The sequence below is a fragment of the Thalassophryne amazonica genome, chromosome 1, assembly GCF_902500255.1.
Source record: "Thalassophryne amazonica chromosome 1, fThaAma1.1, whole genome shotgun sequence".
Classification (NCBI taxonomy): Eukaryota; Metazoa; Chordata; class Actinopteri; order Batrachoidiformes; family Batrachoididae; genus Thalassophryne; species Thalassophryne amazonica.
Genome location: NC_047103.1, coordinates 172,562,123 through 172,576,480, shown reverse-complemented (window position 1 = coordinate 172,576,480; position 14,358 = coordinate 172,562,123). Strand labels below are relative to the sequence as shown.

At 43.8% G+C, this 14,358-nt stretch overlaps 1 protein-coding gene across 1 annotated transcript in view; it reads left to right on the top strand.

Annotated features, from left to right (window-relative positions):
* Positions 1-14,358, top strand: part of LOC117520386 (kalirin-like) — a 167,552-nt gene that overhangs the window by 86,133 nt on the left and 67,061 nt on the right.

Sequence of the window (14,358 nt, the reverse complement as noted above, 5' to 3'; positions counted from 1 at the left end):
GGGAATCTTCTTCACAGACTGAAGTTAATTATGGAGTTCCACAAGGTTCTGTGCTAGGACCAATTTTGTTCACTTTGTACATGCTTCCCTTGGGCAGTATTATTAGACGGTATTGCTTAAATTTTCATTGTTACGCAGATGATACCCAGCTTTATCTATCCATGAAGCCAGAGGATACACACCAATTAGCTAAACTGCAGGATTGTCTTACAGACATAAAGACATGGATGACCTCTAATTTCCTGCTTTTAAACTCAGATAAAACTGAAGTTATTGTACTTGGCCCCACAAATCTTAGAAGCATGGTGTCTAACCAGATCGTTACTCTGGATGGCATTTCCCTGATCTCTAGTAATACTGTGAGAAATCTTGGAGTCATTTTTGATCAGGATATGTCATTCAAAGCGCATATTAAACAAATATGTAGGACTGCCTTTTTGCATTTACGCAATATCTCTAAAATCAGAAAGGTCTTGTCTCAGAGTGATGCTGAAAAACTAATTCATGCATTTATTTCCTCTAGGCTGGACTATTGTAATTCATTATTATCAGGTTGTCCTAAAAGTTCCCTAAAAAGCCTTCAGTTGGTTCAGAATGCTGCAGCTAGAGTACTGACGGGGGACTAGCAGGAGAGAGCATATCTCACCCGTGTTGGCCTCTCTTCATTGGCTTCCTGTTAATTCTAGAATAGAATTTAAAATTCTTCTTCTTACTTATAAGGTTTTGAATAATCAGGTCCCATCTTATCTTAGGGACCTCGTAGTACCATATTACCCCATTAGAGCGCTTCGCTCTCAGACTGCGGGCTTACTTGTGGTTCCTAGGGTTGTAAGAGTAGAATGGGAGGCAGAGCCTTCAGCTTTCAGGCTCCTCTCCTGTGGAACCAGCTCCCAATTCAGATCAGGGAGACAGATACCCTCTCTACTTTTAAGATTAGGCTTAAAACTTTCCTTTTCGCTAAGGCTTATAGTTAGGGCTGGATCGGGTGACCCTGGACCATCCCTTGGTTATGTTGCTTTAGACGTAGACTGTGGGGGGTTCCCATGATGCACTGTTTCTTTCTCTTTTTGCTCCGTATGCATCACTCTGCATTTAATCATTAGTGATCGATCTCTGCTCCCCTCCACAGCATGTCTTTTTCCTGGTTCTTTCCCTCAGCCCCAACCAGTCTCAGCAGAAGACTGCCCCTCCCTGAGCCTGGTTCTGCTGGAGGTTTCTTCCTGTTAAAAGGGAGTTTTTCCTTCCCACTGTGGCCAGTGCTTGCTCATAGGGGGTCGTTTGACCGTTGGGGTTTTTCATATTTATTGTATGGCCTTGCCTTACAATGTGGAGCGCCTTGGGGCAACTGTTTGTTGTGATTTGGCGCTATATAAGAAAAAAGTTGATTGATTGATTGATCATAACCTGATCATAATTGTATTAGTCACGATGGTAGGTGGACCTGGAGTCACAGTAATCTTCAAGAGGTCATATAAAATGTTTAATAATGAGAAATTTGTAGATGATGTGAAATCTCTTCGCTGGTCTGAGGTGTTATCTATTCACAATCCCGAAATTGCACTTTCAAGATTTAATTGTTTATTCCTGCCTTTAGTTGAAATTCATGCTCCTTTGAAGAAGTTTACTGTCAGGAACATGGTCACACTCTGGTTAGATGATGAAATTAAAGACTATTAAAATGAGAGATCAGATGAAAAAGACGGAAATTATAACAGGAAATAAATTCGACTGAGACCTTTACTGTAAAATGAGGAACTCTGTCACTAAACTGAATAGAAGGAAAAAGATTTTTTTGAGGATCGCGTTCAGAAAGCAGGAACTGACAGTAGAAACATATGGAAGGTTTTGGATCAGTTGACTGGTAGGAAAAACAGAATCAGTCCATCCTTTTTTGAGGTAGATAATAAATTCATAACCAAGCCGGTAGATATTGATAATTATATTAATGACTATTTTATAAGCAAATTAGACAAATTGAGAGAGAATCTGCCTAATCTGAGTAATGTTAAATCCTATCTACTGATAAGAAATAAAATTATGAATACTAAAAACACCAGGTTTAAATTTGAAGAAGTAAGTATAAATAAGGTAAAGGATTATTTGAAATCATGTAAAGACAAGCCCCCGGGTGTGGACGGTCTTGACAGTAGGCTTCTCAGACTAGCGGCTGATTGTATCGCTCCTGTTTTAACTCATATAATAAACCTCAGCTTTACCTGTAATACATGTCCACGGGCGTGGAAACAGGCAAAAATGATCCCACTACCGAAAAATAAGAAATTTCCGTTCTCAGTTTTAAATAGTCGACCCTTAAGTATTTTGCCTGTGTTAGGAAAAATTATGGAGTCTATTGTATATGAGCAAATTAATAACTATTTTTCTTCTAATAACTTAATCACACATTTCCAACATGTGTATAGAAAGAGTCACTCCACTGCCACGGCATTGACTCATATGTCCGATGAGTGGTTCAGAGAGGTTGAAAAGAAGAACATAGTTGATACTGTGTTGCTCTCTGCTGCTTTTGATATTATCGATCATGATTTGTTATTTGGAAAACTTGCTTGTTATGGTTTTGAGCTTTCAGCTCTGACTTGGTTCTATAGTTACTTATCTAACAGAACACAGACAGTGTTTTTTAATGGCAGTTTTTCTAACAGCAGGAGGGTATTATGCAGAGTGCCACAAGGGAGTTGCCTTAGTCCATTATTATTGACAATTTTCACTAATGAAAATTAGTCTAATTTGGTTAGACTCTTTCTCTCCGATTGTTCTGTCTGAGTTATTTTCATTAGTTACTTCATCCAAACCATCAACATGTTGACCATAAAATTTTATTACAGAGATTAGAGCATGCCATAGGTATTAAAGGCACTGCACTGCAGTGGTTTGAATCATATTTATCTAATAGATTACAATTTGTTCATGTAAATGGGGAATCTTCTTCACAGACTAAGGTTAATTATGGAGTTCCACAAGGTTCTGTGCTAGGACCAATTTTATTCACTTTATACATGCTTCCCTTAGGCAGTATTATTAGACGGCATTGCTTAAATTTTCATTGTTACGCAGATGATACCCAGCTTTATCTATCCATGAAGCCAGAGGACACACACCAATTAGCTAAACTGCAGGATTGTCTTACAGACATAAAGACATGGATGACCTCCAATTTCCTGCTTTTAAACTCAGATAAAACTGAAGTTATTGTACTTGGCCCCACAAATCTTAGAAGCATGGTGTCTAACCAGATCTTTACTCTGGATGGCATTACCCTGACCTCTAGTAATACTGTGAGAAATCTTGGAGTCATTTTTGATCAGGATATGTCATTCAAAGCGCACATTAAACAAATATGTAGGACTGCTTTTTTGCATTTACGCAATATCTCTAAAATTAGAAAGGTCTTGTCTCAGAGTGATGCTGAAAAACTAATTCATGCATTTATTTCCTCTAGGCTGGACTATTGTAATTCATTATTGTCAGGTTGTCCTAAAGTTCCCTGAAAAGCCTTCAGTTAATTCAAAATGCTGCAGCTAGAGTACTGACGGGGACTAGAAGGAGAGAGCATATCTCACCCATATTGGCCTCTCTTCATTGGCTTCCTGTTAATTCTAGAATAGAATTTAAAATTCTTCTTCTTACTTATAAGGTTTTGAATAATCAGGTCCCATCTTATCTTAGGGACCTCGTAGTACCATATCACCCCAATAGAGCGCTTCACTCTCAGACTGCAGGCTTACTTGTAGTTCCTAGGGTTTGTAAGAGTAGAATGGGAGGCAGAGCCTTCAGCTTTCAGGCTCCTCTCCTGTGGAACCAGCTCCCAATTCAGATCAGGGAGACAGACACCCTCTCTACTTTTAAGATTAGGCTTAAACTTTCCTTTTTGCTAAAGCTTATAGTTAGGGCTGGATCAGGTGACCCTGAGCCATCCCTTAGTTATGCTGCTATAGACTTAGACTGCTGGGGGGTTCCCATGATGCACTGTTTCTTTCTCCTTTTGCTCTGTATGCACCACTCTGCATTTAATCATTAGTGATTGATCTCTGCTCCCCTCCACAGCATGTCTTTTTCCTGGTTCTCTCCCTCAGCCCCAACTAGTCCCAGCAGAAGACTGCCCCTCCCTGAGCCTGGTTCTGCTGGAGGTTTCTTCTTGTTAAAAGGGAGTTTTTCCTTCCCACTGTAGCCAAGTGCTTGCTCACAGGGGGTCGTTTTGACCATTGGGGTTTTTACGTAATTATTGTATGGCCTTGCCTTACAATATAAAGCGCCTTGGGGCAACTGTTTTGTTGTGAAAGTGTAGTGACACGGACCCACAACAGGGGGCGCAAATGAACGGTCAATAGATGAGCCAAAAATTAACAATTTAATGTTGTGAAGGTGCACAACGAACATACAGACAATCTCAGAATATGATTACAGTCAATCCACAAAGGTGACGTGTGGGCAGGCTCGAGGATAGAAGACGTCTGTCCTGAGAAGAGCCGGAACCACACGATTTCCGCCGCCACCGAACCTGGTGAATACTGGAGCCGCCAAGTCCCGAATTCCCAGGTGATCACCGTCCCCGACTGTCGGATCTGGTACTGCTGGCGAGAACAAAGACAGTCAAGTGTGGGTGTGTGTACACCCCATAACAACAACGGTGGGAATGCCACCTCCACCTCTCACTCAATATGTTGCAGAGTACCGCAGTGATTCCTCAGGGGAAATGAGTGCCGTCCTGCACTCACTCAGCCTCCACAGAAAAAGGGACCGGTACTCCTGCAAACACTCACAATATACAGATATGTTGCAACACAAATGGCTGAGGATATTACCTCCAACAAAGTACGATATCTCGGCAACGAGGTGGAGATGACGTCTGGTCTTTATGGAGTGAGATGATGTTGAGTAGATGGGTGACAGCTGTCAAGAGATAATGAGTGACAGCTGTCACCCCCGGCTGTGTCCGTGGCGGCAGCACCCTCTCGTGCCTGAAGCCCGCACTTCAGGCAGGGCGCCCACTGGTGGTGGGCCAGCAGTACCTCCTCTTCTGGCGGCCCACACGTTTGTTGTGATTTGGTGCTTTATAAATAAAATTGATTGATTGATTAATGATTTACCATATATTTTACATAAATATAGAAAGAGATCACCAACTACAAGCCCAAAGCACCTCGTTCTATTGACGACCTCAAGCTGGCCAACGACCTGAACGTCTTCTATTCACGGTTTGAAGACAAGGACTCACGTCTCCCCACCCCCCACACAACTTGATATTCAAACACTCTGGACCTCCCCCCTCTCACTGCTGCCCTCCCCACTCCCCCTGTTGCTCTCTCCGTCCAAGAGGAGGACGTGAGGAGACATTTCAAAAGGTTGAATCCATGTAAGGCCCCGGGCCCAGACTGTGTCTCTCCTGCCACCCTGAGACACTGCGCTGATGAGCTGGCCCCAGTCTTCATGGGGAGCTTCAACACCTCCCTGGAGTCATGCCATGTTCCAGTCTGTTTCAAGTCCTCAATCACAGTTCCAGTGCCCAAGAAACCACGCGTCACTGGACTTAATGACTACAGGCCTGTGGCTCTCACGTCTGTAGTCATGAAAACCTTCGAACGCCTGGTTTTATCACACCTGAAGTCCATCACCGACCCCCTCCTGGACCCCTGCAGTTTGCCTACAGAGCCAACAGGTCTGTAGATGACGCCATAAACCTGGCCCTGCACTCCATCCTGCAGCACCTGGACTCCCCAGGAACCTACGCTAGGATCCTGTTTGTGGACTTCAGCTCTGCATTCAACACCATCCTTCCGGCTTTGCTCCAGGACAAGCTTTCTCTGCTCCACGTGCCCAGCTCCACCTGCAGGTGGATCACAGACTTCATGACGGACCAGAGTCAGCATGTGAGGCTGGGAAAGAATGTCTCGAACACTCGGGCTCTCAGCACAGGATCTCCACAGGGCTGTGTCCTTTCCCCTCTGCTCTTCTCCCTGTACACTAACTGCTGCACCTCCAGCCACGACTCTGTAAAGCTCATCAAGTTTGCGGACGACACCACCCTCATCGGACTCATTTCGGATGGGGATGAGTCTGCCTACAGGAGGGAGGTGGACCGGCTGGTGACCTGGTGCAGCAGCAACAACTTGGAGCTCAACGCCCAGAAAACAGTGGAGATGATCGTGGACTTCAGGAAAGCCACAGCCCCCTGACCTCCCTCGCCCTCACCAACAGCCCCATCACCACTGTGGTCTGTCACCGCTTCCTCGGCACCATCATCACCCAGGATCTCAAGTGGGAGTCAACCATCAGCTCCCTCATCAAGAAGGTCCAGCAGAGGATGTACTTCCTGCGGCAGCTGGAGAAGGCCAAGCTGCCTGTCCAGCTGATGGTGCAGTTCTACACGGCCATCATCGAGTCCATCCTCTGCTCCTCCATCACGGTGTGGTACGCCGGGGCCACAGCCAGGGACAGATACAGACTGCAGCGCATTGTGGCCTCTGCTGAGAAGGTGATCGGCTGTAGCCTTCCATCTCTCCACGACCTACATGTCTCCAGGACTCTGGGCCGAGCAGGTCGGATCACAGCTGACCCTTCTCACCCTGCACACGGTCTGTTCAAACCACTCCCCTCGGGCAGGAGGCTACGGTCCATCCAGACCAGAACCTCCCGCCATAAGAACAGTTTCTTCCCCTCTGCCGTTAGACTCATGAACACCTCATAACTCAGTCACCTTAAGCTTAACTCTGTCACTTTATCATTTTATCACGGGTCACTTTAGACAATGTACTTTGATTTTTAATTGCACTCCTCCCACTGCACTGTTTTTTCTGTTTCTCTGTTTTTCTGTTGCACACAGCCTTTCATATTTCATATTTCTTTTTTTTATCTTAGATTTTATCTTATTTTGACACATATGTTATATTTTATCTTAGCATTTTATCTCTTCTTAATGTTGCACCATTGTACCGAAGCAAATTCCTAGTCTGTGAATCCTGTTCACTGGCAATGGCAATAAACTTCTTCTGATTCTGATTCTAAAGCTATTATAGTAATGTATGCAGATGATTCAACCATTTATGCATCAGCACGCTCATGCAATGATCTTGAAACTGTTTTAAATATGGAATTGCATAATGTCATTGAGTGAGTAACATCTAATAAGTTAGTGTTAAATACAGAGAAGACTAACTGTGTGGTTATTGGATCTAGCTGTGTTGTTATGAAAAACCCCATATTAGACATTAAGATTAATAATATGATAATAAATCAAGTGCATGAGACCAAGCTGCTGGGTGTAGTGGTAGATTCAAAATTATCATGGAAAAAACATATAAATAATATTTTTGTAAAAATGGGCAGGGCTATATCAATTATGAAAAGACATGCAAGGTTTCTAAGTTACACTACAAGGAAGTATGCTATTAATGCACTATTATTAGTATATTTGGACTATTGCCCAGTAGTATGGTCGAATGCTACTGGAGAAATGATAAATAGATTACAGATTATTCAGAATAGGGCTGCTCGTGTGGCAGTTAGATGCAGTTATAAGACAAATATCATCACAATGCATAAAAAATTAAACTGGTTGTTAGTCAAAGATAGACTTTTATATTTGCTGATCATTTTTGTTAGAAAGATTATTGTCACTAAGTTACTTTATATTTTGTTTAGGAATTTTTCTTTTAGTTCAGAAAATCGTACAGAACCAGACATGCTGTGGTGGGAAATTTTACGTTACCTGTAGCTAGAACCAATGCCATAAAGAACACTGTCACATTTAGGGGTATGAATTTATTTATTTATTTATTTATTTATATTTATATAGCGCCAAATCACAACAAACAGTTGCCCCAAGGCGCTTTATATTGTAAGGCAAAGCCATACAATAATTACGTAAAAACCCCAACGGTCAAAACGACCCCCTGTGAGCAAGCACTTGGCGACAGTGGGAAGGAAAAACTCCCTTTTAACAGGAAGAAACCTCCAGCAGAACCAGGCTCAGGGAGGGGCAGTCTTCTGCTGGGACTGGTTGGGGCTGAGGGAGAGAACCAGGAAAAAGACATGCTGTGGAGGGGAGCAGAGATCAATCACTAATGATTAAATGCAGAGTGGTGCATACAGAGCAAAAAGAGAAAGAAACACTCAGTGCATCATGGGAACCCCCCAGCAGTCTAAGTCTATAGCAGCATAACTAAGGGATGGTTCAGGGTCACCTGATCCAGCCCTAACTATAAGCTTTAGCAAAAAGGAAAGTTTTAAGCCTAATCTTAAAAGTAGAGAGGGTGTCTGTCTCCCTGATCTGAATTGGGAGCTGGTTCCACAGGAGAGGAGCCTGAAAGCTGAAGGCTCTGCCTCCCATTCTACTCTTACAAACCCTAGGAACTACAAGTAAGCCTGCAGTCTGAGAGCGAAGCACTCTATTGGGGTGATATGGTACTATGAGGTCCCTAAGATAAGATGGGACCTGATTATTCAAAACCTTATAAGTAAGAAGAAGAATTTTAAATTCTATTCTAGAATTAACAGGAAGCCAATGAAGAGAGGCCAATATGGGTGAGATATGCTCTCTCCTTCTAGTCCCCGTTAGTACTCTAGCTGCAGCATTTTGAATTAACTGAAGGCTTTTCAGGGAACTTTTAGGACAACCTGATAATAATGAATTACAATAGTCCAGCCTAGAGGAAATAAATGCATGAATTAGTTTTTCAGCATCACTCTGAGACAAGACCTTTCTAATTTTAGAGATATTGCGTAAATGCAAAAAAGCAGTCCTACATATTTGTTTAATATGCGCATTGAATGACATATCCTGATCAAAAATGACTCCAAGATTTCTCACAGTATTACTAGAGGTCAGGGTAATGCCATCCAGAGTAAGGATCTGGTTAGACACCATGTTTCTAAGATTTTTGGGGCCAAGTACAATAACTTCAGTTTTATCTGAGTTTAAAAGCAGGAAATTAGAGGTCATCCTTGTCTTTATGTCTGTAAGACAATCCTGCAGTTTAGCTAATTGGTGTGTGTCCTCTGGCTTCATGGATAGATAAAGCTGGGTATCATCTGCGTAACAATGAAAATTTAAGCAATGCCGTCTAATAATACTGCCTAAGGGAAGCATGTATAAAGTGAATAAAATTGGTCCTAGCACAGAACCTTGTGGAACTCCATAATTAACCTTAGTCTGTGAAGACGATTCCCCATTTACATGAACAAATTGTAATCTATTAGATAAATATGATTCAAACCACCGCAGCGCAGTGCCTTTAATACCTATGGCATGCTCTAATCTCTGTAATAAAATTTTATGGTCAACAGTATCAAAAGCAGCACTGAGGTCTAACAGAACACTGTCTGAGGCCATAAGAAGATCATTTGTAACCTTCACTAATGCTGTTTCTGTACTATGATGAATTCTAAAACCTGACTGAAACTCTTCAAATAGACCATTCCTCTGCAGATGATCAGTTAGCTGTTTTACAACTACCATTTCAAGAATTTTTGAGAGAAAAGGAAGGTTGGAGATTGGCCTATAATTAGCTAAGATAGCTGGGTCAAGTGATGGCTTTTTAAGTATTGGTTTAATTATGGCCACCTTAAATGCCTGTGGTACATAGCCAACTAACAAAGATAGATTGATCATATTTAAGATCGAAGCATTAAATAATGGGAGGGCTTCCTTGAGCAGCCTGGTAGGAATGGGGTCTAATAGACATGTTGATGGTTTGGATGAAGTAACTAATGAAAATAACTCAGACAGAACAATCTGAGAGAAAGAGTCTAACCAAATATTGGCATCACTGAAAGCAGCCAAAGATAACGATACGTCTTTGGGATGGTTATGAGTAATTTTTTCTCTAATAGTTAAAATTTTATTAGCAAAGAAAGTCATGAAGTCATTACTAGTTAAAGTTAAAGGAATACTCGGCTCAATAGAGCTCTGACTCTTTGTCAGCCTGGCTACAGTGCTGAAAAGAAACCTGGGGTTGTTCTTATTTTCTTCAATTAGTGATGAGTAGTAAGATGTCCTAGCTTTACGGAGGTTTTTTTTTATAGAGCAACAGACTCTTTTTCCAGGCTAAGTGAAGATCTTCTAAATTAGTGAGATGCCATTTCCTCTCCAACTTACGGGTTATCTGCTTTAAGCTGCGAGTTTGTGAGTTATACCACGGAGTCAGGCACTTCTGATTTAAAGCTCTCTTTTTCAGAGGAGCTACAGCATCCAAAGTTGTCTTCAATGAGGATGTAAAACTATTGACAAGATACTCTATCTCACTTACAGAGTTTAGGTAGCTACTCTGCACTGTGTTGGTATATGGCATTAGAGAACATAAAGAAGGAATCATATCCTTAAATCTAGTTACAGCGCTTTCTGAAAGACTTCTAGTGTAATGAAACTTATTCCCCACTGCTGGGTAGTCCATCAGAGTAAATGTAAATGTTATTAAGAAATGATCAGACAGAAGGGAGTTTTCAGGGAATACTGTTAAGTCTTCAATTTCCATACCATAAGTCAGAACAAGATCTAAGATATGATTAAAGTGGTGGGTGGACTCATTTACTTTTTGAGCAAAGCCAATAGAGTCTAATAATAGATTAAATGCAGTGTTGAGGCTGTCATTCTCAGCATCTGTGAGGATGTTAAAATCGCCCACTATAATTATCTTATCTGAGCTAAGCACTAAGTCAGACAAAAGGTCTGAAAATTCACAGAGAAACTCACAGTAACGACCAGGAGGACGATAGATATCAACAAATAAAACTGTTTTTTGGGACTTCCAATTTGGATGGACAAGACTAAGAGTCAAGCTTTCAAATGAATTAAAGCTCTGTCTGGGTTTTTGATTAATTAATAAGATGGAATGGAAGATTGCTGCTAATCCTCCGCCTCGGCCCGTGCTACGAGCATTCTGGCAGTTAGTGTGACTCGGGGTGTTGACTCATTTAAACTAACATATTCATCCTGCTGTAACCAGGTTTCTGTAAGGCAGAATAAATCAATATGTTGTTCAATTATTATATCATTTACTAACAGGGACTTAGAAGAGAGACCTAATGTGTAATAGACCACATTTAACTGTTTTAGTCTGTGGTGCAGTTGAAGGTGCTATATTATTTTTTCTTTTTGAATTTTTATGCTTAAATAGATTTTTGCTGGTTATTGGTGATCTGGGAGCAGACACCGTCTCTACGGGGATGGGGTAATGAGGGGATGGCAGGGGGAGAGAAGCTGCAGAGAGGTGTGTAAGACTACACACCTACACACTAATGAATGGAATTTATTACTGGATCACATCCAACTCATTGCAGATGAATGTTTCTTTAAAAACCTTCTGAAACAGTATTTATCAGTATAAGGAGTAATCTGAGTCAACCCTTTCACCATGCATAGATGATGATTAATTTGATTTGATATGTTTTTGGTTGAGGAGATCCTTGAAGTACTCCTTCCACCGCCCGGCAATCGACGATGGGATCTCCTCAATCCCATCGTCATGTCTTCCGAAGAGGAAGCAGAGACTGGGGACTCATAGGCAGACAAATCCATTACCCAGGGTGGATGAAGTCCGTCCTGAGTACCTTAAGTCTCTGGATGTTGTGGGACTGTCTTGGCTGACACGCCTCTACAACATCGCGTGGCGATCAGGGACAGTGCCTCTGGATTGGCAGACCGGGGTGGTGGTCCCTCTGTTTAAGAAGGGGGACCGGAGGGTGTGTTCCAACTATAGGGGGATCACACTCCTCAGCCTCCCCGGTAAGGTCTATTCCAGAGTACTGGAGAGGAGAATTTGACCTATGGTCGAACCTCGGATTCAGGAGGAGCAGTGTGGTTTTCGTCCTGGTCGCGGCACACTGGACCAGCTCCACACACTCCATCAGGTGCTCGAGGGTTCATGGGAGTTCACCCAACAAGTCCACGTGTGTTTTGTGGATCTGGAGAAAGCGTTTGACCATGTCCCTCGGGGCACCCTGTGGGGAGTGCTCCGGGAGTACGGGGTCCGGGGTCCTTTGCTAAAGGCTATCCGGTCCCTGTAAGACTGCAGCAGGAGCTTGGTTCGCATTGCCGGTAGTAAGTCAAACCTGTTTCCAGTGCACGTTGGCCTCCACCAGGGCTGCCCTTTGTCACCGGTTCTGTTCATTATTTTTATGGACACAATTTCTAGGCGCAGCCAGGGTGTAGAGGGGGTCTGGTTTGGGAACCACAAAATCTCGTCTCTGCTGTTTGTGGACAATGTGGTTCTGTTTGCTTCGTCAAATCAGGACCTTCAGCGTGCACTGGGGCGGTTTGCAGCCGAGTGTAAAGCATCCGGAATGAAAATCAGCACCTCCAAATCCGAGGCCATGGTTCTCGACCGGAAAAAGGTGCTTTGCCCTCTTCAGGTCGGTGGAGTGTCCTTGCCTCAAGTGGAGGAGTTTAAGTATCTCGGGGTCTTGTTCACGAGTGAGGGATGGATGGAACGTGAGATCGATGGACGGATCGGTGCAGCATCTGCAGTGATGCAGTCGCTGTATCGGACCGTCGTGGTGAAGAGAGAGCTGAGTAAGGGGGCAAAGCTCTTGATTTACCGATCGATCTACGTTCCGATCCTCACCTATGGTCATGAGATTTGGCTCATGACTGAAAGAACGAGATCGCGAGTACAAGCGCCCGAGATGAGTTTCCTCCGCAGGGTGGCTGGGTGCTCCCTTAGAGATAGGGTGAGGAGCTCGGTCACTCGGGAGGAGCTCGGAGTTTAGCCGCTGCTCCTCCATGTCGAAAGGAGTCAGTTGAGGTGGCTGGGGCATCTTTTCCGGATGCCCCCATGACGCCTCGCTGGAGAGGTGTTCCGGGCACGTCCCATTGGGAGGAGGCCCCGGGGAAGACCCAGGACACACTGGAGGGACTACATCTCTTGGCTGGCGTGGGACGCCTTGGGGTTCCCCCGGAGGAGCTGGGGGAGGTGTGTGTGGATCGGGAGGTCTGGGTGACTTTGCTTGAGCTGCTGCCCCCGCGACCCGACTCCGGATAAAGCGGAAGAAAATGGATGGATGGATGGATGGATGTTTTTGGTTTTGATATGTAATTTTTATTTTCATTTATTTTTATATATTTTTTGAATGTATTTTTGATTTACTACAATATACGAGGTCTGTCCAAAAAGTATCGTACCTTTTTATTTTTTTCAAAAACTGTATGGATTTGAATCACGTGTGATTACATCAGCCAAGCTTGAACCTTTGTGCGCATGCGTGAGTTTTTCCAGGCCTGTTGGTTGCGTCATTCGCCTGTGGGCAGGCTTTGAGTGAGCACTGGTCCACCCCTCCCGTCGGATTTCTTTTGTCTGAGAACTTGCTGAGAGGCTGCCGCTTTGCTCCGTGAAATTTTTTTCAGAAACTGTTAGAGACAGGCAGTTGGAAACCATTCGATAGATTCAGTTGGATATCGGTGAAGATTCTGTCGGCGTCACGCGGATTATGGACTGTTAAAACCTTTTTAAAGATGGCCTACAGCGGCGGAGGGCGCGCGGCGCGCCGAGCGGCCATTCGACAGGCTGGATCGACCAGATCATTTCTAAACTGAACGCTGTGTTGATCCGGGACATCATGTGACTACCACAGAAATGGCAACAGAGCTGGACATAGCACTTTTGCGGCACATTCCACTGTTACAGGAGATTTTGTAATGAAAGACGTGCAGAGGATTTTGCGCGTCGGCACAAAGCAGCTTAGGATGCGCAGCAAAAATCACCTCCGTCTTGGAAGTCTCACAGGACATGTTGGGGCATGTCCAGCTGTTACACAATTTCTCGGATACTCACTCGACTGAAAGCCATCGAAAGCTGTCTGAATCTTCTGAATGGTTTCCAACACGGAGGTGTTTTTTTTTTTGCTGCGCCTCCTGAGCTGCTTCGTGCCGACGCGCGAAATCCTCCGCACGTCTTTCATTACAAAATCTCCTGTAACAGTGGAATGTGCTGCAAAAGTGCTATGTCCAGCTCTGTTGCCATTTCTGTGGTAGTCACACGATGTCCCGGATCAACACAGCGTTCAGTTTAGAAATGATCTGGTCGATCCAGCCTGTTGAATGGCCGCTCAGCGTGCCGCGCACCCTCAGCCGCTGTGGGCCGTCTTTAAAAAGGTTTTAACAGTCCATAATCCTCGTGACGCCGACAGAATCTTCACCGACATCCAACTGAATCTTTCGAATGGTTTCCAACTGCCTGTCTCTAACAGTTTCTGAAAAAAATTTCATGGAGCAAAGCGGCAGTCTCTCAGCAAGTTCTCAGACAAAAGAAATCCGACGGGAGGGGTGGACCAGTGCTCACTCAAAGCCTGCCCACAGGCGAATGACGCAACCAACAGGCCTGGAAAAACTCACGCATGCGCACAAAGGTT